The sequence below is a fragment of the Schistocerca piceifrons genome, chromosome 3 (assembly GCF_021461385.2).
Source record: "Schistocerca piceifrons isolate TAMUIC-IGC-003096 chromosome 3, iqSchPice1.1, whole genome shotgun sequence".
Taxonomy (NCBI): domain Eukaryota; kingdom Metazoa; phylum Arthropoda; class Insecta; order Orthoptera; family Acrididae; genus Schistocerca; species Schistocerca piceifrons.
The window spans coordinates 551,126,697-551,154,491 of NC_060140.1; the positions used below are offsets into that span (position 1 = coordinate 551,126,697).

The 27,795-nt window shown below is 45.0% G+C and overlaps 1 protein-coding gene across 4 annotated transcripts in view; it reads left to right on the forward strand.

The window, feature by feature from the left end:
* Positions 1-27,795, forward strand: part of LOC124790073 (supervillin) — a 471,354-nt gene that overhangs the window by 152,760 nt on the left and 290,799 nt on the right. The window lies entirely within an intron of this gene.

Here is a 27,795-nt window from a genome sequence, read left to right on the forward strand (position 1 = left end):
GTGGATTGGAAAAGAACTTCAGAAGGGAAAACAAAGGGTGTTGCGGCACGAAGCAGACAAGACACGTGTAGTAATGGGTTTGTTGGTAGGATGACGTGGCTAGCGCATAACATATCACAACCTTTTACTACAAACAAATTACGGACTAAGCTGATACTTATTACTCTAGGAATAGTCGGCATAGGTAACGTACGGGTTGTAAATTACGTAATTTATTTGCTTACTCAATTGCCAAGAGAGTGAAGAATTCTGCCTTAGGTCCTGTAGACTCTCTACAGTTTGTTTCGGAATAACGCCAGCGTCGGATGTCACGACGGCGATGATCTGTACAGACTTCAGTTTCCACAAGGTCTTCACCTCACCTGCCAGATCCCTGTATTCGGCTAGTTGCAGTTCGTTTCCAAACTGAACGTCGGATCGAGCCATTTCTTTGAGGATGGGGGCTTTGTTATTATGGTGCGGTTCCAGTAAACTTTGAGGTTGTCATTTTCTATAGAGGAAAGTATTTCATTAACTGATACTGCTATCCTAACGTCGGGTGAATTATTTTGACGTCATCATAATGTCTTTCCTAATATAGCGTGGGTACCAGGGTTTTACATGCCGATGCAATCTGTGATGTATCTCCTTTCGATCTCAACGCTTGCAGCAGCTGTCAATAATCCCTTACTCTTTCAGGGATACTCCGCAATCCACTTTGCGGCGCGAGGCGGACGTTACCCCCATACCAATGCTAGTCATTTCCTTTCCTGTTCCAGTCGCAAAAAGAACGACGGAGGAAAAATGTCTGTCTCTGTGCCTCCGTACGAGCCCTAATTTTTCTTATCTTCGCGGCCCTTACACGCATTGTATGTTGGAGGCAATAAAATCGTTCTGCAGTCAACTTCATATACAGTTTCTCTAAATTTGCTCAATAATGTTTCTCGAAAAGAAAATCGCTTCCGCTCCAGGAATCTCCATTGAAGTTCCTGAAGCATCTACGTGACACTTGAGTCTTGTTCGAACCTACCAGTAACAGATCTAGCAGCCCGGCTTTGAATTGCTTCGATGTCTTCCATTAATCCTACCTACCTGGTGCGGATACCAAACACTCAACAATACTCAAGGACAGCTCGCACTAGCGTGCTATATGCAATCTCCTTCACAGACGAACCACACTGTCCCAGAAGTCTCCCAACAAACCTAAGTCGACCATTTTCCTTCCGTGCCACAATCTTCACGTTCTCGTTCCCTTTCACATCGCTTTGCAACTTTACGTCCAGATATTTAATTTACGTGACTGTGTCAGGCAGCACATTACTAACCCTGTATCCGAACATCACGGGTTTGTTTTTCCCATTCATCCGTATTAGCGTACATGTTTCCACTTTTAGACCTATCCGCCATTTATCACAACAATTAGAAATTGTTGTTGATGCTGTGGTGTACGGTAAGGTGTCGAAGTTGAGTGACTATAGGATGATACAAGACGACTTAGACAAAATTGCTGCCCATCCTGTACGCCAAATCATAAATACTTCCGTAAGTTCCACACTGATCGTATATCACAGAAATCCATCCGTTTCTGAATGCAAGCCTGCTTGCGTCAGTTGTCGTTACTGCAGCAGCAGCAGCAGTAGTAGTAGTACAGATAATAACATTACCATTAATTTTTTATTAGTCTCTTCGGCACCGTTACAGTAGTGATTTTGGCTGTAAATTTAGAGGCAAAGGTAGGTACAGGAATCAGGACCTATTGTGGGATTTAAGATTATGAATTTTAAAGAAAAAGCATTAAACAAATACATCACTGCAGATATTTAGGAAAACGTTTCCATATTCCAGATAAGTTAATTTCACTTATTTGTTACTATCAAGAAATTTTTCTTTTTCACCCACAAATTTGTAGTGGGACCTGGGATTCACACGGCTTTCGAGGAAACCTAAGGCAAAGACTTTCCAGTTTTTCTCTAACCGCAGGAAACTGGAAGGCATAAAAAAACAGAATACTTGTTGCATAGATATAATTTAAATTGTATTGGGTTATAACAGAAATCACCAAGTAAACTTTCCTTAATTTTTTTAGAATATTATCTGAGTATATAAAAATATTGTTGAAAGGTTTGCTACCGTTGTTCATAATGAAAATGTAGTTCTACTAAGCAAGAGTCATTTGCCAAAGTTGACGCAAAGTGTGTGGAGGAAGCAGTTGTTAGTAAACCAGTGTAAAGAAAGCAGACGGTGCAATACACAATTTGGAAACGACTATGATGGTAAGCGCTCTTGTTTGACACGAGATTTGATACGCATGGGCGCTAAAAGAAAATTGTGCTACATATGCTGAAAAAAATTATTTCTAAAAAAATGAGGATCGAATTGTAGTTCCTTTTAGATTGGAAAGAGAGATACATGCATTCGGTTCTCATAGGGTTAAACACACATGTCCAAATGCTTGGGTAGGGGAAGGACGCTCGCTCAATCCGTAGCACTCAGCATACAAATAATGCTGCTCCATATGTAGAATGAATGGAGTGAATTCCAAGACGTAATAGTCTGCCAGTGTTGTTACTGCTTCTGTGCCCGCACCAGAGTTGGCAAGAGAATATCTCAAAGAAGGAAAGCGACGGAAACTAGACTTACAGAAACCGTATCATAGAGCCTTTTTCTGGTATTTTTTCCACAATGCGGAAGAAGCGTCATTGGGGCTTTATTCGACCATTGTTCTATAGTGCTATTCTCACCTCAGTCTTTATTTTTCTTTTTCTTTGTTGCAGCGCACTGGCTAGTTTTGGAGTTAATAACAACGCGAACGTATCGAGTCGTCGGAGACAATCGACAACGTAATTAATAGCTCTTTGCGGAGAGCCATTCGAGGGTCGTTTCTTGTTTTGCATGCCCAGTAACGTAAGCGACGGTTCGAGTCATCTCTATCGTGACCCTATTAGCTTATTTATGAGAAAACAATCGTTCGCTGATAAGGCACTCATTTAGAGATTTATAACGGACAGCGATTTCACGCCGCTTGCACGGTAAAGACTTCTGTTAGTAGTAGATTATTGATAGCGTCGACGTTTCTTGTTTTATGGCTTCTTTAACCCCAACTACGTATTGGGGGAAAAATGCTCCTCTTTCGAAATAAAGCGCACACACTTGTTCGCTGCAAGAAGAGGAAAGCATGTAGTTTTAGTTATTTAAGTGTTAGGAAGTCGTTTCTGAAAGTCATTCTATGGAGTGTAGTCATGTATGGAAGTGAAACATGAACTATAACTAGTTTGGACAAGAAGAAATGGCTCTGAGCACTATGTGACTTAACTTCTGAGGTCATCAGTCGCCTAGAACTTAGAACTAATTAAACCTAACTAACCGAAGGACATCACACACATCCATGCCCGAGGCAGGATTCGAATCTGCGACCGTAGCGGTCGCTGGGCTCCAGACTGTAGCGCCTAGAACCGCTGGACAAGAAGAGAATAGCTTTCGAAACGTGGTGCCATAGAAGAATGTTGAAGATTAGGTGGGTAGATCACATAACTAATGAGGAGGTATTGAACAGAATTGGGGAGAAGAGAAATTTGTGGCACAACTTGATTAGAAGAAGGGATCGGTTGGTAGGACATGTACTGAGGCATCAAGGGATCGCCAATTTGGTATTGAAGGGCAGCGTGGAGGGTAAAAATCGTAGAGGGAGACGAAGAGATGAATACCCTAAGCAGATTCACAAGGATGTAGGCTGCAGTAGGTACTGGGAGATGCAGAAGCTTGCACAGGATAGAGTAGCATGGAGAGATGCATCAAAATAGTCTCAGGACTGAAGACAACAACAACAATGTATGATATTTTGCGACAGGTATCGAGGCTATATTGTTCTCCTTATCACATTCTTCGCCTTGCTGCGATAGTAGAGCGTTTCATTTCATAGGGACTCCGGCTTGCTCGGCAGCGGACGGTTGCGAAAAGCACGGCCTTTCGGCGTCGTTGTAGGCCGACCTTTTCCCGGAGCTCATTTCACGGGCGGCAGCGATTGCTGACATCGCCCGCTCGTGGATTGGCACGGAGGTCGCTAGGCTGTGGGATTACTCAGCGTATGCACTTTGCACCTTTTACGAAACATGCTCTGCGAGAAACGACGATAGTCGCATTCTGTTATGAAATGTGTTCCTTCTCTGAGATTTTAAATGTAATACAGACGTAAGTCAAGTCTTTTTTTTTTTACTATAAATACGACTATCCAATCCGAATCTGCTTGGGCAACACAAAGGAAAAGGGCGTTGCTCTCAACGAAACATGTATTGTATTGTCACCGGCTATACGAGGCCCACTTCCCTTTAAGAATTGAGGCTGCTATGACCGCTGTTGTTAAATCTCTTACAGTTACACCATTAAGAGTGTGAAACATAAAATACTGCAAACATGAAAGTGATGACGCTGAACCGAATACCAGTAGTACTAAAGTTTTAACTATCATCTCGGAGAAAAGGTACATAATTAAATTTTTGTTTGTTTTCAAGGCCAATTAAGTCTGAATTGCCCAGTTCAGAAGGCTGGATTGGCGTAACGCAAAGGAAACATTCCTACTATTGCCTAAAACAAATAACTGCACATTATTTAACAATATCAGTGGACTGCGCCATTTTTTTTCGGGCTACAGTAGTGTGGCGTGTGAATTCAGTGTGTAGCAGGAATACAAACACGTACTTGTAAACAAACGAAAGCTTTTATTAGGTCGCTTTCTTGTCTGTCTGTTCTGCACAAATTTTGGAACTGATTTTGAACTAACTTCCGGACGGGCTAGTGACTTGAAGTTTTAAACATAAGTCGGAACTGGATGCCAGTGCAATTTTAACTGTTTACCTGGCCAGTTCGGCAGGGGTGGGGGTGAAAAAAGATGGGTAATGCCTGATACCTCAGCTGCCCTGCTGCACTGGCGAGCTGTGCGTGTAGAATCGGAATGCGTTCCAGGCCGTATGCGGGTGGACGGGCACAACCCAGCAGACAGACATGGGGAAGGAGAAAATGGACTGACAGGGCAGGTGGGGGGGGGGGGGGGGGGGGGGAGAGGAGAATGATTTGTATGCAGTATGACACATGTGTACACGAGCGATTTAAATTAAAATCTCATCAAAATGTTTAAAATTCCTTAGAAATTGCGCACACACGGGACTATAACGGAAAAAATAATTGTTTAAATAAAAATTTACACAGCCATAAAAGAAATTTATATAATAAAGACAATATCAGTACATCCCTGGATTATAAAATATTGCACGATTCTTCGAGTTTGTGCATTTTTAATGACATGAAATGGTTCATATTTTGTAAAACTAATTTTGTATGTATTGGCTCGCCTAATTGCTGCCTGTATAACTTGAAGATGGTCACAAAATTGACCGAAATAGATTGTTAAAATAAGGAATAAGTACAACTGCTTAATCATATAATGCAGTTTCTTAAATACCTAGAAGTTGTTAATCACCACCTACACAAAATGTTAAGAATATTAAGGTGTGTCCGAGTATTTGATAATCGCCGTGTCCGCAGCTCGTGGTCGTGCGGTAGCGTTCTCGCTTCTCGCTTCCCGCGCCCGGGTTCCCGGGTTCGATTCCCGGCGGGGTCAGGGATTTTCTCTGTCTCGTGATGACTGGGTGTTGTGTGGTGTCCTTAGGTTAGTTAGGTTTAAGTAGTTCTAAGTTCTAGGGTACTGATGACCATAGATGTTAAGTCCCATAGTGTTCAGAGCCATTCGAACCATTTGATAATCGCCGTTTTTTAACTGCTCTTGCGTGAGTTGTTTCCCGGATTTGAAGACGTTGCAAGAAAACTTTTCGGAGGCTTGTTGTGGGTGTGTTGTTTCCGTCCAGTGATCGGCCCATCAGTTACCCTGAGAGCAATCGGGTAGCAACACTGCAGAAACCTGCCTTTAGGAGCGATGACAAATTAACCCCTTTGTAGCACTTCGATCTTCTTCCGTTCATAAAAATATATTCTTTACCGACCGTGATGTAAGAAGGTGCGCCGTGTATCATCTCTATTCCACAATACTTGGAGGTGGCTGCGGTTATTCTTTTGACTGTCGTGGAAAAGAGAAACCTAACAACGAATGTCGGACTGTTCGTCCTTCATGAACGGCTGCCTGAAATGACGCAACGAAACCGTGATGTTAGTTACAAAGGACGTCAAGGAACCACGGCTGAAAAGTCTGTTGCATGAATGGGTGCTAACGATCCAGTCGTCTGTGTACCCTAATCGTAAAACATCTTTAAGTAGCGTATGCTGTTTGTTAAATATTTTGTTTAATTTTGTTGTCGGCAAAAGTGAAGGACGTAAGTATCGGAGTGTGATTGGATTTTCATAGGACAAACAAACAAATTTAAATTGTCAACTGCGTGTTCATATATTAGCTTAGTGCATGCGCTCATACGTTTTTCCATAAGTTTAATAAACACAACAGATATACATTACAGAGTCTCCTTTACTATTTAGAACAGACTGCCAACGCTGGGGTAACTTTTCGATTCCGACACTGTAGAAATTACGTGGTTTCGAGGCGAAGAGCCATGTTCGGAGCACATTTTCATCCGATAAGGAAGCTCCCTGAAGGAAGTTCGGTAGAGAGCGGAAAAGTTGAAAATCGGAGGGCTCAAGATCGGGGGAATAAGGAGCATGCGATTGAGTTCCCAACCAAACTTCTGTATAGTGTTTTTGTCAGTCTAGCAGAATGCAGCCGTGGAGTAGCATCACTTCCCGCAGTCTTCCTGGTTGTTGTTCTTGGATTGCGTTTGCGAGAATTCTCAGTTGTTGACAGTAAATTTCAGCAGTGATGGTTACACATGGGGGGAGAAATTCGCAGTACATCAAACAGTCGTTGTTCCAACAGATGCGTAACATTATCTTTTGTGGATGTGCGCAGCTCTTTGTACGGGGAGTTGCTGCTTTGTTTGGGCTCAATCGTCCCTTTCGTTTTCTTACGTTAGCATAAAGACACCATTTCTCTTCACTAGTAAGGATACAGGATAGGAATGGTCAGTGTTGTTCAAGAGCCAATTAATGACGAGCAAACCGATGCACAGATGGCCACCCGCCGATTTTTGTGATTTTTTTTTTTTTTTCCGCTTAGAGCATGCGCACCCAAACACCCGATTTCTGAACATTTCCCATTGACTGGAAATGTCGCGCGATGGTGGAATGATCGCACCACCACATCTCCTAGTTCTCGGGTACACTGACGTGGACCGTTGTGGATTAATGCTTTTAAACGATGTTCTTCAGACGCCGAAGGTCTTCCTGAACGTAGAATGTCACTATCTCAAAACAATCCTCCTTAAAACGAGAAAACCATTTTCTTGCCGTGCTCTGTCAGATAGCATTATCCCCACACACGACGGAAGTGTTTCCGACTGTCTCCGCTGCTGTCACCCCTATGTTGAACAACTCACACACTAGAATATGTCGCAAATGTTCCGATTTCAAAAACTGGCACATCATTTTCTAACGTCCAGAGCTCCACTCACTATCTCTCAATGACAAATGACAATATGTAAGCTCAATTAGCAACAGTGAACTACAAATAAATAATGACAGTCGTTAAATAAACCGATAGCAATCGAATTACCAACATGCAAAACAAAAGTGCTACGAACGTATGCACCAACCGCATATTATCTTCGAGTTGCGACTGGCGAACCATGACAGCTGAGCGAGTTTTCTTTGGCGGGGCTGCCAAGCTCTTGCCCTGTGACCAACACGTAAATTCCTAAATAATGTGTTCCCACACGCCTACACGAATCCATGCTGGCTTCATAAACCTAGCCGCGTACATTTACACAGCCGCCGTTTCAACTTTACGTAGCTGGCGAAGGGGGAGGGAATGTTTTCGGGGATTTTGTGTACAGCAGCTCACTGAAAGGACATGCTCCTCGATAGGCGTAGCAAGCCAACCGTAGCAAACCAACAGTAGCAAACCTAGAAACACTCTAATGTGGAATATAGAGTAGAAAGAATAGGCTGCTACAAGAACTGCGAATTTCTAGAAATGTTGATAGATACTGAAAACTCGCTGTGAAGAAGAAAAGATATTCTCAAAACTCGTGCGCGGTGCGTTCGTATTGTATAGTGCGTAGGGCCGAGACGCATTCAGAACCGGAGAAAGCAGAGGCAGCTCTTTGTGGCTGCGCGTTAATATGTGTGCAGTGGGTGCGCGGGGCGGTAATTACAGCCAGTTGGGCGACGAAAGCCCGGGGCGGGCGCAGGATGGGCTAGGCTGGCGGAGGCGACACACACACACACACACACACACACACACACACACACACACACACACTCTATTACCACCACCCACCGTTTGTAACATACTAGCTGAGTGCGCTCTTTAACTAGCTATTTATCAACTAAATACGCCAATGGAAAAAAAAGCTGCTACACCAAGGAGTACTGCGACCTAAACGAAAGTTGGTAGGCGTGTTCCTACATCTCAAAGATGATGTCTATTCAGATTTCGCGCCAGTCGCGCAAGAGAGGCTCTAGTAGCGTCAGTATGAGGATCCATATTAGGTTTGCTTTAAATACACACTGTAAAGGTCGTGAGCGTTAGTTACCTTTGAGATCGGACGTGGTGAGATAGGCAAGAACGCCTGTAAGGCGACAAAGACGCCATTATCAACATCTCACTGAGTTTGAACGGTATCGTGTAATAGGGCTACGAGAAACTGGATGTTCCTTCCGCGATATTGCAGAAAGACTTGGCAGAAATGTAGCCACTGTACGTGATAGCTTGCAGCGGTGCTCACGAGGACGTACAATCGCAAGAAGACGGATTCTGGACGGCCACGTGGCGCTACCGAGGGGGAAGACCATCGTGTTCGGGGTGTGTATCTGGCGCGTCGTAACTGCATCTGCAGCAGCAATTTTGAGAGAAGTTGGCACCACAGTGACACAAGGAACTGTTACAAATCGGTTACTTCAAGGACAGCTCCGAGCCAGACTCCCTGTAGCGTGCATTTTACTGACCGTCATTTCACACTTTAGTGGCGTCAAGTGACAGCTAATTTGGCGGCAGGATGGCGGCCTGTTGTGTTTTCTGGTGAAAAACGGTTCTGCCTCGGTGCCAGTGATGACCGTGTGTTGGTTAATAGGAGGCCAGTTGAGGACCAACCAACTTGTTCGCGTGCTAGACACACTGGACCTACACCTGGAGTTATGGTATGGGGTGCGATTTCGTATGATAGCAGGAGCACTCTCGTGCTTATTCCACGCAACCAGGCTGCGAGTGTGTACGTCAGTCTGGTGATTCGACCTGTTGTCCTGCATTCCAGGAAGTATTTTCTAACTCGATAACGCTCATCCACACACCTCTGTTGTAACCCAACAGGCTCCACAGTATGTCGACGACTTACCTTGGCCTGATTGATCACCAGGTTTGTCTTCGATCGAGCACGTGTGGAACGTTATGGGACAACTCTAGCATCATCCACAACCTGCATTAACCCTCCCTGTATTGACTGACCAAGTGCAACAGGCAAGGAACTCCCATCCTTCACACTGATATCCGGCACCTGCACAACACAATGCAGGCACGTTTGCATGCTTGCTTACAGCATTCTGGCGGTTGCTCCGGTTATAAAGGTACCAGCATTTCACATTTGCAGTGGTTTATCTCAAGCTTGCGTTAATCTGTGCCCTTGCAATATTAATCACTTAAAAATATTCACCTACACAAATGTATTCCTGAAATTTCATTACTCCGCATTTTTTCGTGCTGCGATTTTGTTATGTCAGTGTATTTGGGCGAACACGTTCGCAGCGTTTTAGAGTGGAATGGACGTAGCTTAGGGAAGGGAGAAGCCAGATTGAGGTTCATTGGAAAAACACTTAGGAAGTCCCCCCCCCCCTCACCAGAACAATATGCAGATATTTGCTGTCAAAATTTGCAGCATTTACTTTCCTGCAAGACCCACCTAATTGTAGCTTGCTGCTACATTTACGTAGGGACTTCACAAAGTGAGCTACACATGTCGTTCCACGATAAAAGCCTATTGTGCAGCGTGAGTGGCACGTAGTCAGAAGAGGGTACATGTTTCACAGAAACAGCTCTCCTGGGGCCCGGATAAAAGGCGCTTCACAGTGTGGGACTGAAACAGCGCGGCAACTGGAAAGGTACTCCAAAGCTGACGAACCCGGGACAATAAGATACTTGTGTGCAAAACGTCTGAATTGCACACATACTCATCGTAAAATTCCAACGGTATGTAGACCAATGCAATGTAGCTTCCAACCGTAGCGCAATAGTACCAACGGTTAGACCAAGGCAACACAGACTTGAGTGATGATTGTGAAGAAAGGCCGTCGCCTTCGACCACAGAGGACGATCTCCACGCAGTCGAGGAATAAATTTGAGGGGGGGGGGGGGGGGGGAGGATAAAGACATTTTCCAACGACGAGAACGTTCACACAGCGGTTCACAAGTGGTCCTTTGGTGACCAAGGAGCGGATTTCTATCGTTGAGGCTGGAATGAAGAGTTTTTAGCAAACAGAACACAGCATGTTGTTCTCAATGGAGAGACGTCTACAGACGTTAAAGTAACCTCTGGCGTGCCACGGGGGACTGTTATGGGACCATTGTTTTTCACAATATATATATAAATGACCTAGTAGATAGTGTCGGAAGTTCCATGCGGCTTTTCGCGGATGATGCTGTAGTATACAGAGATGTTGCAGCATTAAAAAATTGCAGTGAAATGCAGGAAGATCTGCATCGGATAGGCACTTGGTGCAGGGAGTGGCAACTGACCCTTAACATAGACAAATGTAGTGTACTGCGAATACATAGAAAGAAGGATCCTTTATTGTATGATTATATGATAGCGGAACAAACACTGGTAGCAGTTACTTCTGCAAAATATCAGGCAGCATGTGCACGGAACGATTTGAAGTGGAATGAACATATAAAATTAATTGTTGGTAAGGCGGGTGCCAGGTTGAGATTCATTGGGAGAATCCTTAGAAAATGTAGTTCATCAACAAAGGAGGTGGCTTACAAAACACTCGTTCGACCTATACTTGAGTATTGCTCATCATGGTGGGATCCGTACCAGATCGGGTTGACGGAGGAGATGGAGAAGATCCAAAGAAGAGCGTCGCGTTTCGTCACAGGGTTATTTGGTAAGCGTGATAGCGTTACGGAGGTGTTTAGCAAACTCAAGTGGCAGACTCTGCAAGAGAGGCGCTCTGCATCGCGGTGTAGCTTGTTGTCCAGGTTTCGAGAGGGTGCGTTTCTGGATGAGGTATCGAATATATTGCTTCCCCCTACTTACACCTCCCGAGGAGATCACGAATGTAAAATTAGAGAGATTCGAGCGCGCACGAAGGCTTTCAGACAGTCGTTCTTCCCGCGAACAGGAAAGGGAGGTGATGACAGTGGCACGTAAAGTGCCCTCCACTACACACCGTTGGGTGGCTTGCGGAGTATAAATGTAGATGTAGAGACATTGAACGTTTGATGGAACGTTCCAATCTGGTTTTTTTTTGCAGGCTCTTGGTGACTATATTTGAAAAAAAGGTCATATGCGTGTGCCACTTTCCGAGATTTGAATTTACTCGGAGGCTTACCCACATTCGCTCTGTCAGCGCACTTTCCTTCACGCCCTTCACCACTCTTCATCTCAGTGTCAGTGTTCACTTTCCAATAGCAATCTGAGACGTTTTAGTTCTCTGTAGCAATGAAAAACGACGCACCAGTCCCACCAGTAATACACAACGTTGAATCATCGAACATACTAGGTTCAAAGAAGCCTCAGTGCCCCAGCTTTGAGTCAACACTAGGCGTACCATTAGCGTATGTTACGTCCATAAGCCCAAGCTGATCTTTTCCGTCCAGGAAGGAAACGATTGGTGACAGGGTGTAACGAACAACCAGTGAACTGTTTTAATCACGATTTGTTCCTGCAGCGACAGCAACCACATGTTTGCATCTGTACGTGCTACATCTGATCAAAATTATCAGGACACCTTTAGCGGGCATTAATATGGGTTGTGTCCATCCTTCGCCTCTACGACGGCTTGAACACAGATGGAGTCCCTTCCAATGAGGTGTCTCAATGTCTCTGAAGGAAGGGCAGCCCATTCTTCATAATGAGCCGAAATCAGAAAAGGTAGTGAATGATGTTGGATACTGGCCTCTGGAGCGAAGTCAACTTTCTGACTCATACAAAAGGTGTTCCGCTGCATCCGGTCGGGACTCTGGGCAGGCCAGTCCGTTTCACTGTCTCACAGATGCTGCTTTATGAGAAGGCACAGTGTCTTGCTCATACAATCGTCGTATCAGAACTGAACCTCTATTGCACGTAGCAGTCAGTGCTGTTAAATGTATTCATATTCTTCCAAGTTCATCGTTTGCTTAAGCCTTACCACGGAAAACACCCCCATACCGTATCACCACATCATCCGTAGTTCACCGTTGGCACTGGGTGATGACAAAGTTCTCCAGGCGTTTGTCAAATCCGGGCACTTCCATCGGATTGCCACTCGGTATAGCGTGATTCGTCACTCCAAGCCGCGCGGTTAGAGGCACCATGTCACTGATTGTGCGGCACCTCCCGCCGGAGGTTCGAGTCCTCCCTCGGGCATGGGGTGTGTGTCGGTCTTAGTTTAAGTACCGTGTAAGTGTAAGGACCGATGACCTCAGCAGTTTGGTCCCTTAGGAATTCACACACATTTTAACATTTTTGAACACCACTCAGAATCAATCGTTTTCGGTCATCCACTGTCCATTGGCGTCGCTTGGCATTAGCTACAGAAATATGTGGCCTATGAGGAGCTGCTTGACCATTGTAACCCATTCTTTTTAACTCCCTCCGCACCGTCATTGTGCTACCTGCACCGATTGTAGCACTTCGGAACTCACGAGTAATTCCTTCCCCCGATTTCATGCTATTTTTTACAGACACCCTCCGCAATGGTCGACAGTCCTTGTCGGTCAGTACATGAGATCTGCCTGTTCTGGGTTTAGCTGTGGCTGTTCCTAAGCGTTTCCTGTTCACAGTTACATCACTAAAACTCGAATTGGACAACTTTAGAAGTGTTGAAATGTCTCTGATGGTTTTGTTGCTCAGGTGACACCCAGTGATTAGCCCGTATTCGACGTCACTGGTCTCTCGTGATCGACCCATTCTGCTGTTACTTCTTCTCTACAGACAACACAGTGCACTTCTCCTTTCGTAGTTGCGGGTCCGCTTTTCGTGACTTCTAGTGGCCAATTCCGCATTACAAAGGTGTGTCCGGGCACTTTCGATCAGACAGGGTAGGTCTACTGCGAGAAATCGGACCGAACTTCGGTGTTCTGGTGAAGTTTTTTTTTTTCACGAGTATGAGGGTATTTTTGGCAGAAAACGTGTTAAATATGGTAGCAAACCGAATAAATAAAAATTACATTCTCACTCTGCAAGGAGCCATCTCCGAAATTTGTCGGAGTTCGTGTTCACCCTTTAGAATATTTACAGCTTTGAAAACCTTCAGAGCTCTCCTTAAAAATTAAATACTTTTATACGTTTTATGCAGAAATTAGGTGTTTTGCGGCGGTAGTTTCCGGTAAATTCAAAGCAGAAATGACATTTAAACTCTCAGGGTTGCAACAGCCGTGCCAGTACATACTAACGAGCCGACTCGAGAAGCGGCTTCGTGACTTCCGTGTGGGAACATACAAGGGGCATGCAATGCCCAGAGAACTTCCGTCAACGAGAATGGCCAAGGCCACAGTTAATGGCTGGCGAGACCCCACCCCGCGGATGACGCTGTCGGCTGCAGATGCTGCCGGGCCGGCTCCGCTAGCGATGAAGTCACCGACGCAAGCGGCAGGTGCCCGCGGGATCATGTCGCAATGTACGGTTTGTTGTGCCGCCACCTAGCCTCCTACACACGTATCAGACGCGCACGTAACAACGTAAGATTGGGCAGATTCGTCCAGCCTGGAAGCTGTTCTGGCAACACTGTGACACTTGACGAAGTGTACTCTAGAATAGGGCAGGGGTGGCGCCTAGAAGGTGTAGAGTCCTCCGTCGGTTGATGCAGAACTTCAGTACAGAGCCCGAAGTCCACACAACAGAAATGCAGACTGCACAAGTGATCCCGAAGGACGGATGGCGGTTGTCGCTGAAACAACCGTTATTGTTAGGTTTATTCGCACGTCAGTTTAACCTGACTGTTAAAACCGCTCAGAATAACAGATTTCTCAGATAACCGATCTTCAGCTTTTTATTCTTGTTATTTCTTATAAATCGAACAAGTATTGTAAAATTTTGACTCACTCGAGTTCAAGATACATAGAATCAAATTATAAAATCAAATAGGCAAATAAAAGAAAACTAATCTGTTCACCGCTCGCTACTTCTCTCAAAGAGAGATAAGTGATTGAATACGACAAATAAACACCAGTATTCTGCCACTGATTTCTTTAAAACTCCGCTCAAAAATCACTTTGTAATCGGGGACAATACCACTCCTTGGACATTACGAATAGACAGTGCTGAAGGGTGAAAGATGAGGCTGAAGAACTATTTTTCGTGTTAATTTGTCCGTTTTCAGGGGTTTTAAACGGTCTGTTTTTCCCATCCCTATCTTGAAGCCACTGGAGTAAATGATGCGTCTTTGGAGCAGAAAGTTTCTGATCTGCTCCAGTTCCCTTAGTGCACTAAATGCATTGCAACAATGTACGCAGTGGAGAAAATGTTATAAACAATGTAGGGCAATCTGCTCATTCCTCAGTAGCAAGGAAAAACACGTGTCATTCTGCTGGGGTACGAGATCACGTGAGACTTCGGGGAAATGAGCAAGCAGATTACGCGCCCTAGGAGGCCAGCAGGGAACATGACGAGGCACAGTGTACCATTCCCCTGCAGGCTGTCACTTCGCTGTTGAGGCAGAGTGCCATGAAACTGTATCCCGACGAGTGACTGAGAGTGACGTACAGTAAACTGCATTCGGTGAAAATGACTATCCGGGCAAGGACGTACCTCATACGGGTCACTGCGGACAGTATGAGGTGCCCCGACCCGCGTCTTCATGTGGCACCTGTCCCCTATCAAATGCATTCATACTCCGGCAAGAGAACCTTCACCCCCCTCCCCCGTCTGTGATGCTGTGACATGCAAATATCACTTTACGCCACGTTTTAACTTGTGCACTTTTCAGTGTCATGATAGGACAGAGAGAAATTTGGGTGGGTATCTGCCCTCTATTTTAACTGCAGACGCGACGAGTATGGTAAAGACTTCCAAAATTTTGTGTTGTGTCTGGACTCTCGCCTCAGCTTTTAGGCTGAAAATTTTAGTGTGTTTCAGAGTGGCTAGGTTGTCTTTACTGTTCCAGTCGTAAGCCGGCCATAGCTATCTGCTATATTATTTTCCATTTTTTACATTGCCGTTTCTCTCTTCTCACATTACACCGCACTGTCCATGTGTATTTTATTTTTCAAGGGGTGTTCGCCAATCCCGTATGCTTCTTGTTGAAGAGTTGTCAGTTATTTTGAAAGCCGCGATGTGGTGCTTGTGGCGTAGAGATCACAGTGCGCCACATTTTACTGCACTGTGTTTTATTTTCGGGCCAAAGGGCGGCAGCTCATTTGTCGACAAATTTGCCTTCTCTGTTAGCTGACAGTGAAACGAATGTGGCACAACTTTTAAAATTTTGTGAATTCCCCGCCATGTTCCCTAAAATTTAAGGACGATGTTTTTAACATGTTATTAGGATGGCTGGCTCATCCGTGTTTTTTGTTCTCGTAATTGATAAAGCAGCCACACGTTCCTGTGAATATATTTCAGTTTTCCTCTTGTCTTCCGTAGTTTTACCAACCCTGTCCCTCAAGATGTGAAGTAGTGTGATTGTGCAGGTGATCATGGGCGAGAGTGAGTGCGATATTATCTCAGATTGCAATTTTTTTTTTCTCTTTTCTCGGTTGTTTTCACCAACTTCGTAACGGTGCTGATAATCTCGCAGTTGAGTGCCCCCCCCCCCCCCCACACACACACACTATCTATTGGCATAGTTTGTGTACTCCGGGGAAAGCAGCAGGCGTGCGTACATTTAGAGAGCAGTTCGTTCTTAGTGTGGGACAGCTGCCTGCGGACTGTCAACTAGAGATGGGCAAATCGGTCCACCCTTGAGAACCAGTTCACGGGTGCTCGCTCTTTTTTTTTGGGAAGCGTTCAATTTCTACTCTTTCACCGTTTATTTGTGCATGGTATATGGTTCTTATGGAAAATAGAAAATTAGCAGCATAGGTGACTGAAGATGGAAGGCGCAAAGAGAGGGCACTTGCCTCCCCTCCGGAGTACCAGAGTTCTTATTCATTATAGAATTCTCACACACCTGTAGAAGTAATTTTTCGAGATTCTGCAACAACCTCTCGTTTAGCCAACTGTAGCGCTATGTGGCTGACAGCAGTGAAATAATATAAGGTGGCGCACGAAAAACCGATCCCGAGTAGAGATTGCTCGGCAATTACGCACGATTTGTTGACCGCAACGAGCAAAATAGATAAACGGGTAATGATTAGGCAGTAAAGAAATAAAGAAATAAGCTAATGCAAACAACTACTTCGAAACAATAGATGACGATTGGTGGGCGACAATGAGCAGTCTAGTACTCGTAGTACTCGGGGGCCGATTTTTCGCCGCCACCCTGTACCACTGAAATAATATTGTAGAAGTTACCGTATTCTCTTTACAAAATGTGACACCAGACACTAGATTATGGAGCGCGGGCTTCATTCGGTTGTAAGTCGGTCTGTCTTCCATAACAATGAACATGCTGTTTGACCTTGGATCAAAAATTACGGTAAATTGCCACTTCTGTGTGCCGTGCCGACTTCCTTTTCATCTGTAATAACAAAAAACTTGCATTTTTATTAGTATGTCTTCTGCCGTTTATCGAAATAGTGAAGTAAGCCGATATGCCCTTTCGTTACCTGAAAAGATGTATTACATATCACGGAATTTTTATGTAATTTACGTAATTATAAAATACATTTTAATTACCGGTCTCGGACTCTGAATACAATATGAAAAGAACCAAAGTCCAGGTTCAAAAAAGGTTTGAAGTTGATCTAGAATGCGCAGCGAACGAAACGAACAACTCGATACTGAACTAAGTAGGAGCAGTCGGCAGTGGAACTGAGACGAGTGGCCACACGGAGGATGACGAGCCCGGCCGAGGGAGATCGAGACCGAGACAGACGGGAACGTGACCGAGGCTGGAACGAGACCGGCCGACGTGCCGTTGCGGGAACGAGACCGACCGTTTCCCGTTCCCGGGAACTATAAGCAGAAAGCCGTGACCGAAGTGAACTACGAAAGACCGTTCCTTAGAATTCGTTCCTCGCTCCTTCCGTTCATGTTGGTGAACCGCTCCTTTGGACCCGTTAGTTCGCGAACGGCCCAACTCCACTGTCAACGGCCGTGCGGATGACAGATGGCCGGCGACAGGTGGGTGTCGCGTGTCCCGCTGTGCACGTGCTAAATCCCGTCACGGCCGCGAGCGAGGCCACTGCGCCGAGGGCGGCGCCCACGCGCGGGAGCAGGGAAAACTCCGTCTGACGTATCTGTCTGCTCAGCTCACTCAGAAACAGACAGTTCTGTTGTGTGTCTTCCTCGAGGTACAAGCATTTAGTTTAGTTGCTACAAAACACACTAATGCTAAGATAGCGACACTAGCGGGATAGTAACACTAGACGCAGAAAGATTGGGTACATATATTCCGACCCGAAAGGAGGTGGGGTGGCAACAGGAAGGGTAACTGGCCACCCGCTTCCACTAAAATTTCCAGATCCAGAATAACATAACCGACCCAATGAAGGCACGGGATAACGAACTAACAAACTAAAAATTGAATTTTCTCGTTTGAGTATATAGAAGGAGCGATCTGTGTTACTCGCAAAAAAAAAAAAAAAAAAAAAAAAATCTAGAGCCAAGATCGCATAAATATTTCTTTATCTAAAATGACCGATTTCGACGGGCTTTGCTGTCACCTTCAGGTCTTAAAGATGTCAATTTCCACAAGCTGCTTTATGTTTTTAAAATATTTTAGGTATGACGTACCTTTTATAATGTGCTGTTTCTTATCCTCGTGACAACTTGGCGTAAGTTCCAACTTAAAATGAACATGTTTCATAACAGAAAGATTTTTAAAACCTGAAGATAACAGCAAAATCTGTCGGAACAGGTTGTTTGAAATGCAGAAATATTTATGCGATCTAGGCTCTACAAATTTTTTGCAAGTAACACAAATCGATCCCATTCCCAAAACGAGAGAAAATTCAATTTTTAGCTTATGTTAAATGTGGCCTTATCCCGTGCCTTCATGGGGTCGGTTATGTTATTCTCGATTTTGCAATTTTATTGATAGTGGGTGGCCACATACTGCCACGCCACCCCCTTTCGGGACGACATTTATATACTCCATCTTTCTATGTCTAGCGTTACCCATTTGAAAATGAGAGAACGTTTTCGAAATGTTTGTGAATCTTGTAACTGAGGCGAGATATGGGTACGAGCACGGTATTCATCTAAGTGGATGTGGAAAAGCGCCGAAAGCCACGTCCTGGCTGCGCTGTACACCGCCCCCCCTCGTTGGTCTGCCCGGTGAATTCGCTTACCTCCTCGAATCCCGGAAGCGGAGTGGTCTTAACCGGGCGGCTTTCTTCAGCCTACAGATGCCCTGAAAGAAAAATATGGAGCAGGAGGAAAACCACTTAACAATGTGGCAGCCACTTGTTTTATTGGGTTTCACTGTTACCTGCCGGCCGTGGTGGCCGAGCGGTTCTAGGCGCTACAGTCTGGAACCGCGCAACCGCTACGGTCGCAGGTGCGAATCCTGCCTCGGGCATGGATGTGTGTGATCTTCTTAGGTTAGTTAGGTTTAAGTAGTTCTAAGTTGTAGGGGACTGATGACCTTAGAAGTTAAGTCCCATAGTGCTCAGAGCCACTGTTACCTGCGTGAAAAGAACATCTGTCACAAGACGATCATGTTACGTTTTCATTTTTCTTCAGTATTGTCATGTCTGGAAAGGAAATACAGTAGGTGATAAAATACACTTGAACATGGCTAAAGATATTAGGTTATTGGAAACTACTACCTGATGGGCGAGATCGGACGCTGTGAGTGTTCATCGGAGGTGTGGGTATCATCTGGAGTGCCCCAGGGAAGCGTGGTAGGTCCGCTCGTGTTTTCTATCTACATAAACGATCTTTTGGATAGGGTGGATAGCAATGTGCGGCTGTTTGCTGATGATGCTGTGGTGTACGGGAAGGTGTCGTCGTTGAGGGACTGTAGGAGGATACAAGATGACTAGGGCAGGATTTGTGATTGGTGTAAAGAATGACAGCTAACTCTAAATATAGATAAATGTAAATTAATTCAGATGAATGGGAAGAAGAATCCCGTAATGTTTGAATACTCCATTAGTAGTGTAGCGCTTGACACAGTCACGTCGATTAAATATTTGGGCGTAACATTGCAGAGCGATATGAAGTGGGACAAGCATGTAATGGCAGTTGTGGCGAAGGCGGATAGTCGTCTTCGGTTCATTGGTAGAATTTTGGGAAGATGTGGTTCATCTGTAAAGGAGACCGCTTATAAAACACTTATACGACCTATTCTTGACCGAACGAGGTGGCGCAGTGGCAGCACACTGGACTCGCATTCGGGAGGACGACGGTTCAATCCCGCGTCCGGCTATCCTGATTTAGGTTTTCCGTGATTTCCCTAAATCGCTCCAGGCAAATGCTGGGATGGTTCCTTTGAAAGGGAACGGCCGACTTCCTTCCCTAATCCGATGACATCGCTGTTTGGTCTCTTCCCACAAACAACCCCCCAACAACCTATTCTTGAGTACTGCTCGAGCGTTTGGGATCCCTATCAGGTCGGATTGAGGGAGGACATAGAAGCAATTCAGAGGCGGGCTGCTAGATTTGTTACTGGTAGGTTTGATCATCACGTGAGTGGTACGGAAATGCTTCAGGAACTCGGGTGGGAGTCTCTGGAGGAAAGGAGGCGTTCTTTTCGTGAATCGCTACTCGGGAAACTTAGAGAACCAGCATTTGAGGCTGACTGCAGTACAATTTTACCGTCGCCAACTTATATTTCGCGGAAAGACCACAAAGATAAGAGAGGTTAGGGCTCGTACAGAGATACAGAGGCATATATGCAGTCATTTTTCCCTCGTTCTGTTTGGGAGTGGAACAGGGAGAGAAGATGCTAGTTGTGGTACGAGGTACCCTCTACCACGCACCGTATGGTGGATTGCGAATATGTATGTAGATGTAGGGGGGGAGGGGCTTGGGGGGCTGTAGCGCCCCTCCCCCTAATGGAGTATCATATTACGCTGGATAAAATGACTTCAGAAATCAGCGAATATATTACTTCAGCAGATTGAATCATTTTTTTTATAATTATGTAGCAATATAGGTTGCAATGTATTTCAAACACATTTTAACAAATAGCTTACTACCTAAACCAATAAATATCATTTAACTTAATATGGACATCTTCTTATTTATTAATATACAAGGATGTATATTAATGCACGAGTACCACTTACAATAATCATGAAAGCTAAATATGCCGGGTATGCCTACCAACACTTAAATTACTGACCCCAGACAAAAACTTCGAAATCGCCGGACATCAGGATCAAATCGTATTATTGTCCCGGGCACACACATTCTGTAGACACGTTTTTACCCCGAACCCCAAAACAGTTACCAAAAACTGCTTTAACCAACACCAAATTTTACCAATTTGTCGGTAGAGAACCCCAACTCTCCTTTGTTAAGCGATATTCCATTCCCCCAAACCCCCTCCCCCACCCCCATGAGCCCCCCCCCCCCCCCCTTGAACGACTTCTAGAATCGCCCCTGGGCGAATTGTGTTGGCGACAATCGGTGCACAACCATAGTGTCGCCATGTTGAAGTTCCTAATATCTTGAATACAACAATCGGATTATGCGCGCGCGCGCACACACACACACACACACACACACACACACACACACACACACACACACACACACACACACACAGTGATAATTGAATCTCCATTTAATTGCTTACGGTAATAAGGGAGTTCGACTCATGGACAAGAACGCGTCATGATTCACATTCCACATGTTTCTCGCAGTTTTTCGAAACCACTGAACGAATTCCTCTGTTTTAATAACTGTGCGCCTTTCGTTGTTTAAGAAAACCTTAAAAGTGTATTTTTTGAACACCATCATGATGTCCACCCCATATTGGCTTAAAATTCTTAAAAAAGGAAGATATTTAAGTGCAACACATTTTCGATGTTCAGATGACTTTGCAAATTTCTGGGATAATGAAAAAAATATTTCGAAGGCTCTTTTCATAAGAAGACAAACGGAAATTTGTCTGTGAGACAATCGTTAAAATTTGTAAAAATATACACAGAGTAAAGCAAAATGTTAAAAATATCGATACCCATAAGATCAACCGCCAACAGTGATTTCAGAACACTGTATAATAGTGAAATTCACAGCTTTTGCAGCGAAGCAGATACTCGTGCAACAGCCAAAACCAAAAGATCACAAGGACAAAATGAGGGGAAACTGGAATAACAGAGCACGGTGCCTCAGCATTTTCTTCAGCGCAGATGCATCATGGCTTGAAAAATTTAGTAAGAGTTCCAGCTGCATTGCTAGAATGTAAAGAGGCATTGGTCTCGATACGAAATATGATATCCCTTAGATGCTACGGAGCGAGAAAGCCTAGTGGTAAGACATCGGACTCGTATGCCGGAGGACGGCGGTTCAGGTCTCGTCGGATGTTACAGAATTAGGTCTTCCTTAATTTCTTTAAATCTCAAATTGTAACGCTAATGTAGAATCCTCTGCCAAAACACATTTGAAAGCAAACATGGACAAAAGACGAACAAACTCTTGTAGCTACTTCGCTACAACTTCTGCGCCAGTAGTAATGTGCACGTATGTGTCACCTTGGGTACTCGGGATGTCATCAGTTAATGAAAGCCGAAGAGTTGGCGATAGTGGAATGCTCGCTGGTGCTCACGAACCGGCCGGAGGGTCTGGGCGGGTATGGACGCGTTTCACTTTAGGTGCAGCAGCCGCAGCGGCGGCAGCTCGCAGAAACCTGTTCTGTGACGGCAAGGCACGGCGCAGCATTGTGGCCGCCCGGCGCGCGGGTTTCGTCAGCGCAGCACCTGCTGGACCGCGGTCTGCCGTTGCTGTGGTAGCCGACTGGCTGCACTCACACATCCGGCGGACGAGGCGGCGCTGGGCTGCTAACGCAGGGATGCCCACAGTCGTCATCAGCTGTTGCCGGCGCGAGCTTCTTCCTCTGACGCGGTGCGATGCTCAGTCTGTGCGCGCCGTCTCTCTCTCTCTCTCTCTCTCTCTCTCTCTCTCTCTCTCCTCCCTTTCTTTGTGCTTGCACATCCAGTATTTGTTTCCTCTTCTGTCCTGAAGCTACCCGCACAACAGACCGATCCACTGTGAAACGGGCACTGATGAGAGACGTTGATAACGCGCTTCGACCTAACATGTATGCTTCTAGCCACTGCACAATATCTTATGGACAGTACCTCGAACTGTATGCCCGCGCCGGCCGAAGTGGCCTAGCGGTTCTAGGCGCTACAGTCTGGAACCACGCGACCGCTACGGTCGCAGGTTCGAATCCTGCCTCGGGCATGGATGTGTGTGATGTCCTTAGGTTAGTTAGGTTTAAGTAGTTCTAAGTTCTAGGGGACTGATGGCCTGAGAAGTTAAGTCCCATAGTGCTCAGAGCCATTTGTATGCCCGCGGAAGGAGCGCGGGAACAATGACGCTCATTAATGCCTCGCATCTTACTCTAATAGGCGAGATATATACTGAGGAGACGAAAGTCATAGTATACGTCACAATAATGTGGCAGACGACCTTTTCCCCTGCGTATAGTCAGCAACTGGACGTGGCCTGGACGCAACAAGTTGTTTGAAATCCCCCGGAGAAATGTTTAGCTATACTGCCGTATTAGACGTCCATTATTGCGGAAGTGTTGCCGGTGCAGGATTTTGTGCACCAACTGACCTCTTGATTGTGTCTCATAAATATTCGATAGAATCCACGCCGGGCAATATGGGTGGCCAAATCATTCGCTCGAAGTGTTCAGGATCTTCTTCAAATCAATCGTGAACACTTGTGGCCCGGTGAGAATGCTGTCTTTGCTTTGGAACACGAAGGCCACATGAATGGCTGCAAAATGTGTCCAAGTAGCCGAACAAAGCCACTTGCTGTCAATGATCGGTTCAAATGGATCAGATCGCCCAGTTCATTCCTTGTAAACAAGGCCTACGCCATTATGGAGCCACCACCAGTTTGCACTTTGCCTTGTGGACAACTTGGTACCATGAGTTCGTGGAGTCTGCGCCACACTCGAACCCTACCAGCTGCTGTTACCAACTGAAATCGGATCTCATCTGACCAGGCCACGGTTTTCCAGTCGTCTACGGTCCAACCGGTGTGGTCACGAGCCCACGAGGGGCGCCGCGGGCGATGTCTTGCTGTTAACAAAAGAAACTCGCGTCAACCGTCTGCTGCCATAACCAGTTGACGCCAAATTTACCGACCGCGGTGGCCGAGCGGTTCTAGGCGCTTTAGTCAGGAACCGCGCGACTGCTAAGTCGCAGGTTCGAATCCTGCCTCGGGTATGGATGTGTGTGATGTCCTTAGGTTGGTTAGGTTTAAGTGGTTCTAAGTTCTAGGGGACTGATGACCTCAGATGTTAAGTCCCATAGAGCTCAGAGCCATTTTGACGCCAAATTTCGCCGCACTATCCTAATGGATATGTTCGTCGTGCGTCACATGTTTATTTCTACGGTTATTTCACGCAGTATTCCTTGTCTCGTAGTACTGACAACTCTACGCAAACGTCGCTGCTCTCGGTCGTGAAGTGAAGTCCGTCGACCACTGCATTGCATCTCAGTGAGAGTTAATCCCTGAAATCTGGTACTCTCGGCACACTCTTGACACCGTGAATCTCGGAATATTGAATTCCCTAATGATTTCAGAAATGAAATGTCCAATGTCTCTAGCTTCAAGTACCATTCCGCGTTCAAAGTCTGAACTCCCTCGCGCGGCCATAATCACTTCGGAAACGTTTTCACGTGTATCATCTGAGTCCAAATGTGAACTCCGCCAGCGCACGGGCCTTTTATATCGTGGGTACGCGGTACTGCCGCTATCTGCATACGCGCATATCGCTATCCCATGACTTGTCACCACAGTGTACGATAGTAGAGGCAATAGACTTTTCGCATACTGATCTTCGAATGCTTCTCTCCGAATGTACCGAACAGGGTTTCGCAAGTTTATTCCAGAAATTGCCATTAAAGCTCCCTCAACATATCTTTCTACACATAAGTATGCATTGTACCGGCCTCTTACGATGCTAGTAGCGCGTCTCCGAATCCGTACGATGTCTGCTGTCATGACGACTTGACAAAGGCTTGAACTGTTGTAGCTGAATCCTACAATACGTCGCGCTAGCGCGTTGTATACCGTGTCCGTTCGGATGCTCTGCACCTCCCCAGAATTCCCCCAATAGATTTATCTTCCACTCTTCTTCCCCACTGCAAATTTCAGATGTTTCATTTGATGTCGCTTCTTAATAGTACTCATAGAAACGATATGACTGTATACCGCTTATCTTTTAATCTAGTATTATTGGGTTCTTTCTCTTCGTTACGCACACTTCGTTGCATTTATTCACATTTGAAGATGCTGCCATAGGAATGTACCAGTTGGAAATAACCGTTTTAAGTCGTCCTATGCTTATTACGACCTTCCAACTACGATACTTTCTCTAGATATCGGTGTAGTTAGTGAACTGAGAGTGCTACTGACCCTGTTCACTGTTAGCAAGTTATTTGTGTACATGGAGATGATACTGCGCACCTTTTGGCACACCTTATTTTACATTAGTTGTTTTGAACATTCGGTTTCTAGTATAACTCAGTTCTCATAGTCCAAAATTATTTCAGTCTTTCAGGTAATCACACATCTGTGAATGTACACAGTGTGATCGTTGTTTGCGTATCAGTTGTGCGACTTTGTGTGTGTGTGTGTGGGGGGGGGGGGGGGGGGGGAGGGAGGGATTGCTGTTGGGTCACCTGAATTCGTGAATAAAAAAAGGCATGTAGGTTCGCAAAAACGTGATGCTTATAGTTTTCTACATAATTACTTTCTCTGGCCGCATATGGGTGCCTTTCGTGTCGTCGGACACTGTATCTCGAACGTTCGTAATGGACCCGTATCGGCTTCTGTTAAGAGTACATTCCGGTTCTGGAAGACAGACGAGGTTTGCCGGTACCAAAATTGGTGAGTACGTTGGGTGGGGAGGATTGTTTCTTGGTATCTGTACTGAAACAGAGGACAGTCACGGCGTGCTCTGGAGCTCTGTAATGTGACAAAGACGACTCCATGCTTTTGTAAAGATTGCCTCGCAAAGCTCTGGTCCTTCCTAGGGAGACAGTTCATCACGCCCCTCGAAATCTTAACGACAGGGTGCCTTTTGGGATAGAGTTTTTCATGGCCACGGGAAAACAAGATTAGCGTCTTTTGTAAATCGACTCGGCAACAAATTGTCTCCTCTGTAGTCGCTGAGTTGCTCAGCGTCATTGATATGACGTTTTATAAATAGACATTATTTGAAGCACGAAGTTCGCTCAGTAGTGGCAATGAGCTTCAAGACAATGGATTTAGCTCCTGCGTTGTCAATAAAATTTGCACACTTGTTCATGTATAATCCTTTCTTTTAGCGTATAAAGACATGCTTCACTGATGTCGTGCACATGTTCCGCTTTCCTATGCATCATATAGAATGGTGTGAACGTTAGTTCTGCTAATGTGATATTCCTCTGTTAACAAGCGGAATCCCAAAAGTCTCTTCTGATGAAGCAAATCGCGCACACTTTGCACGTGATTGCCCGTGGATGGCCCTATTTTCGGGTTGCTCGCTGAATTACTGCGTATATCGTCGTCCACGGTAAAAGATCGTCGAGGTACACCCGCATCAATGTGTGAAATGTTTATGATTCATTTCTCTAACATTTCAAGCAAACCTTGGGAGACTCACGCTGCCCATTTCATTGATATTCGAATAAGGTTGCACGAATCGTGATACGTGGTTTATTATGCATAGGTGGTAGATTTCGAAATACTTTCGAGAAATTGAGTTATTATCTATGAACATCTAGCACAGCTGAACATGGGTAGCGAAAGGCTCCGTCCCGAGTTTTAACGCAGTGACTTGGATTAACCGATCTCTATAGATGGATGAACGTAGATTTTAGCTTCATTTCTCACAAATACAAGCCGTACACCTTAGCCGTCGCGTCGTGCTTTCGCGTTATCAACTATTAGAGAAAAATTTTATCGAATATTTGCAGGGTATTAACTATATTTTGTCCAAGGGTCAAAGTTCGAATTGTCTAAGACTGCACTAATTGTCATTAGCACCTTGAGCACTGTATGATGAACGTATTCAATATTCCTGTAGGCCGTGTGTTAGAATATTCTGCATCTCTTAGCACTTGGCCTGGAGTAGGACATGTTCATATTATATAGCTTGTATAATCAGTACATGTGACTGTTAAGCATAAAGTGCTACCACGCTGTCGGTGAGGAGTGAAACGTAAACCAGAGAGAAATAAGTGATGCATAGAAGACATAGTTCTGACTCCCTTGTACAGATATTTCTTTCTCTCTGTGCTGATACTACATAGTTAGTCTAAGCGAGTGATGATACAAAGGTGAATACAAACCACATTTGGTTTAGAACTACCGAAGGGAATGGCACCGTGGTCCTCAACTTAAACTCGCCTTCGGGAAGACGGCAAATCAAATCCCCATGCAGACATCCTGATTTTTGTTTTCCATGGTTTATGTGAATCGTGTAGGGAAATATTATTGATAAAGATACTTTGAAAAGGATCCGGCCGAAATCCTTCCCCAAAATGAGTTTGTGGTTTGTCGTTGTCGACGAGTCATTAAACTCACACTTTTCTTTCTTTATTGTTCTCGTTGCGAACTCATTGTGAAGAAAAGAGTAGAGAATTTCACTTCATTCATTTTGGAATAGGATATGGGAAGCCAATGTCTGGTATCAGAGTTTTGTTTTACAAAAAACAAAAGTTTATGGTACCAACAGCCACTAACTTCAGTAAAATGTATAGTGATTTCCTGTTTACCTGTTTTAGAAAAAGACATATTATTTGACAGACGTAGTCTTGAAGACAGCGACATATTTAATCGCCTAGTGGGAAACGTAGACCTCCTTCGCACGCAGTGGTATATTTAATTCGTGAAGTCCAAGTTGCTCTGATCAGTGTAAGTAATTGTGACGATGCTTTTACGGTTTAGCGTAGTTTTTCTGCTATTTTTGTTGTTGTTGATGGTGGTGGTGTCAAAAGCAAGGAAGTGAAACTGCTTTTTTAGTCTCGTATGAGCTCGTATTTGTAAAGTTTTGCTCTATGTAGGCATTACTTTTCTTATTCTCTGAAATCATTTTAAGAAAGGTTCATTCATGTACTACCCAGAAAAGTTCAAAGCGCCTTTTATGAAGACATGTACAGTACTACCTTGTTCGCAACGGCAGTGTTGACAGCGAGGATAAATAGAAAACGAGAAACTGTCCTGGCGGGTGAGAAGAGCATCATCTGGAGCTGTAAAACTTTCTCACGCGTGGGCAGAGCACGTCGTTGGCGTTAAGAGATTTACGCGCTCGTTAATTTTCTTGCACACACACACACACACACACACACAC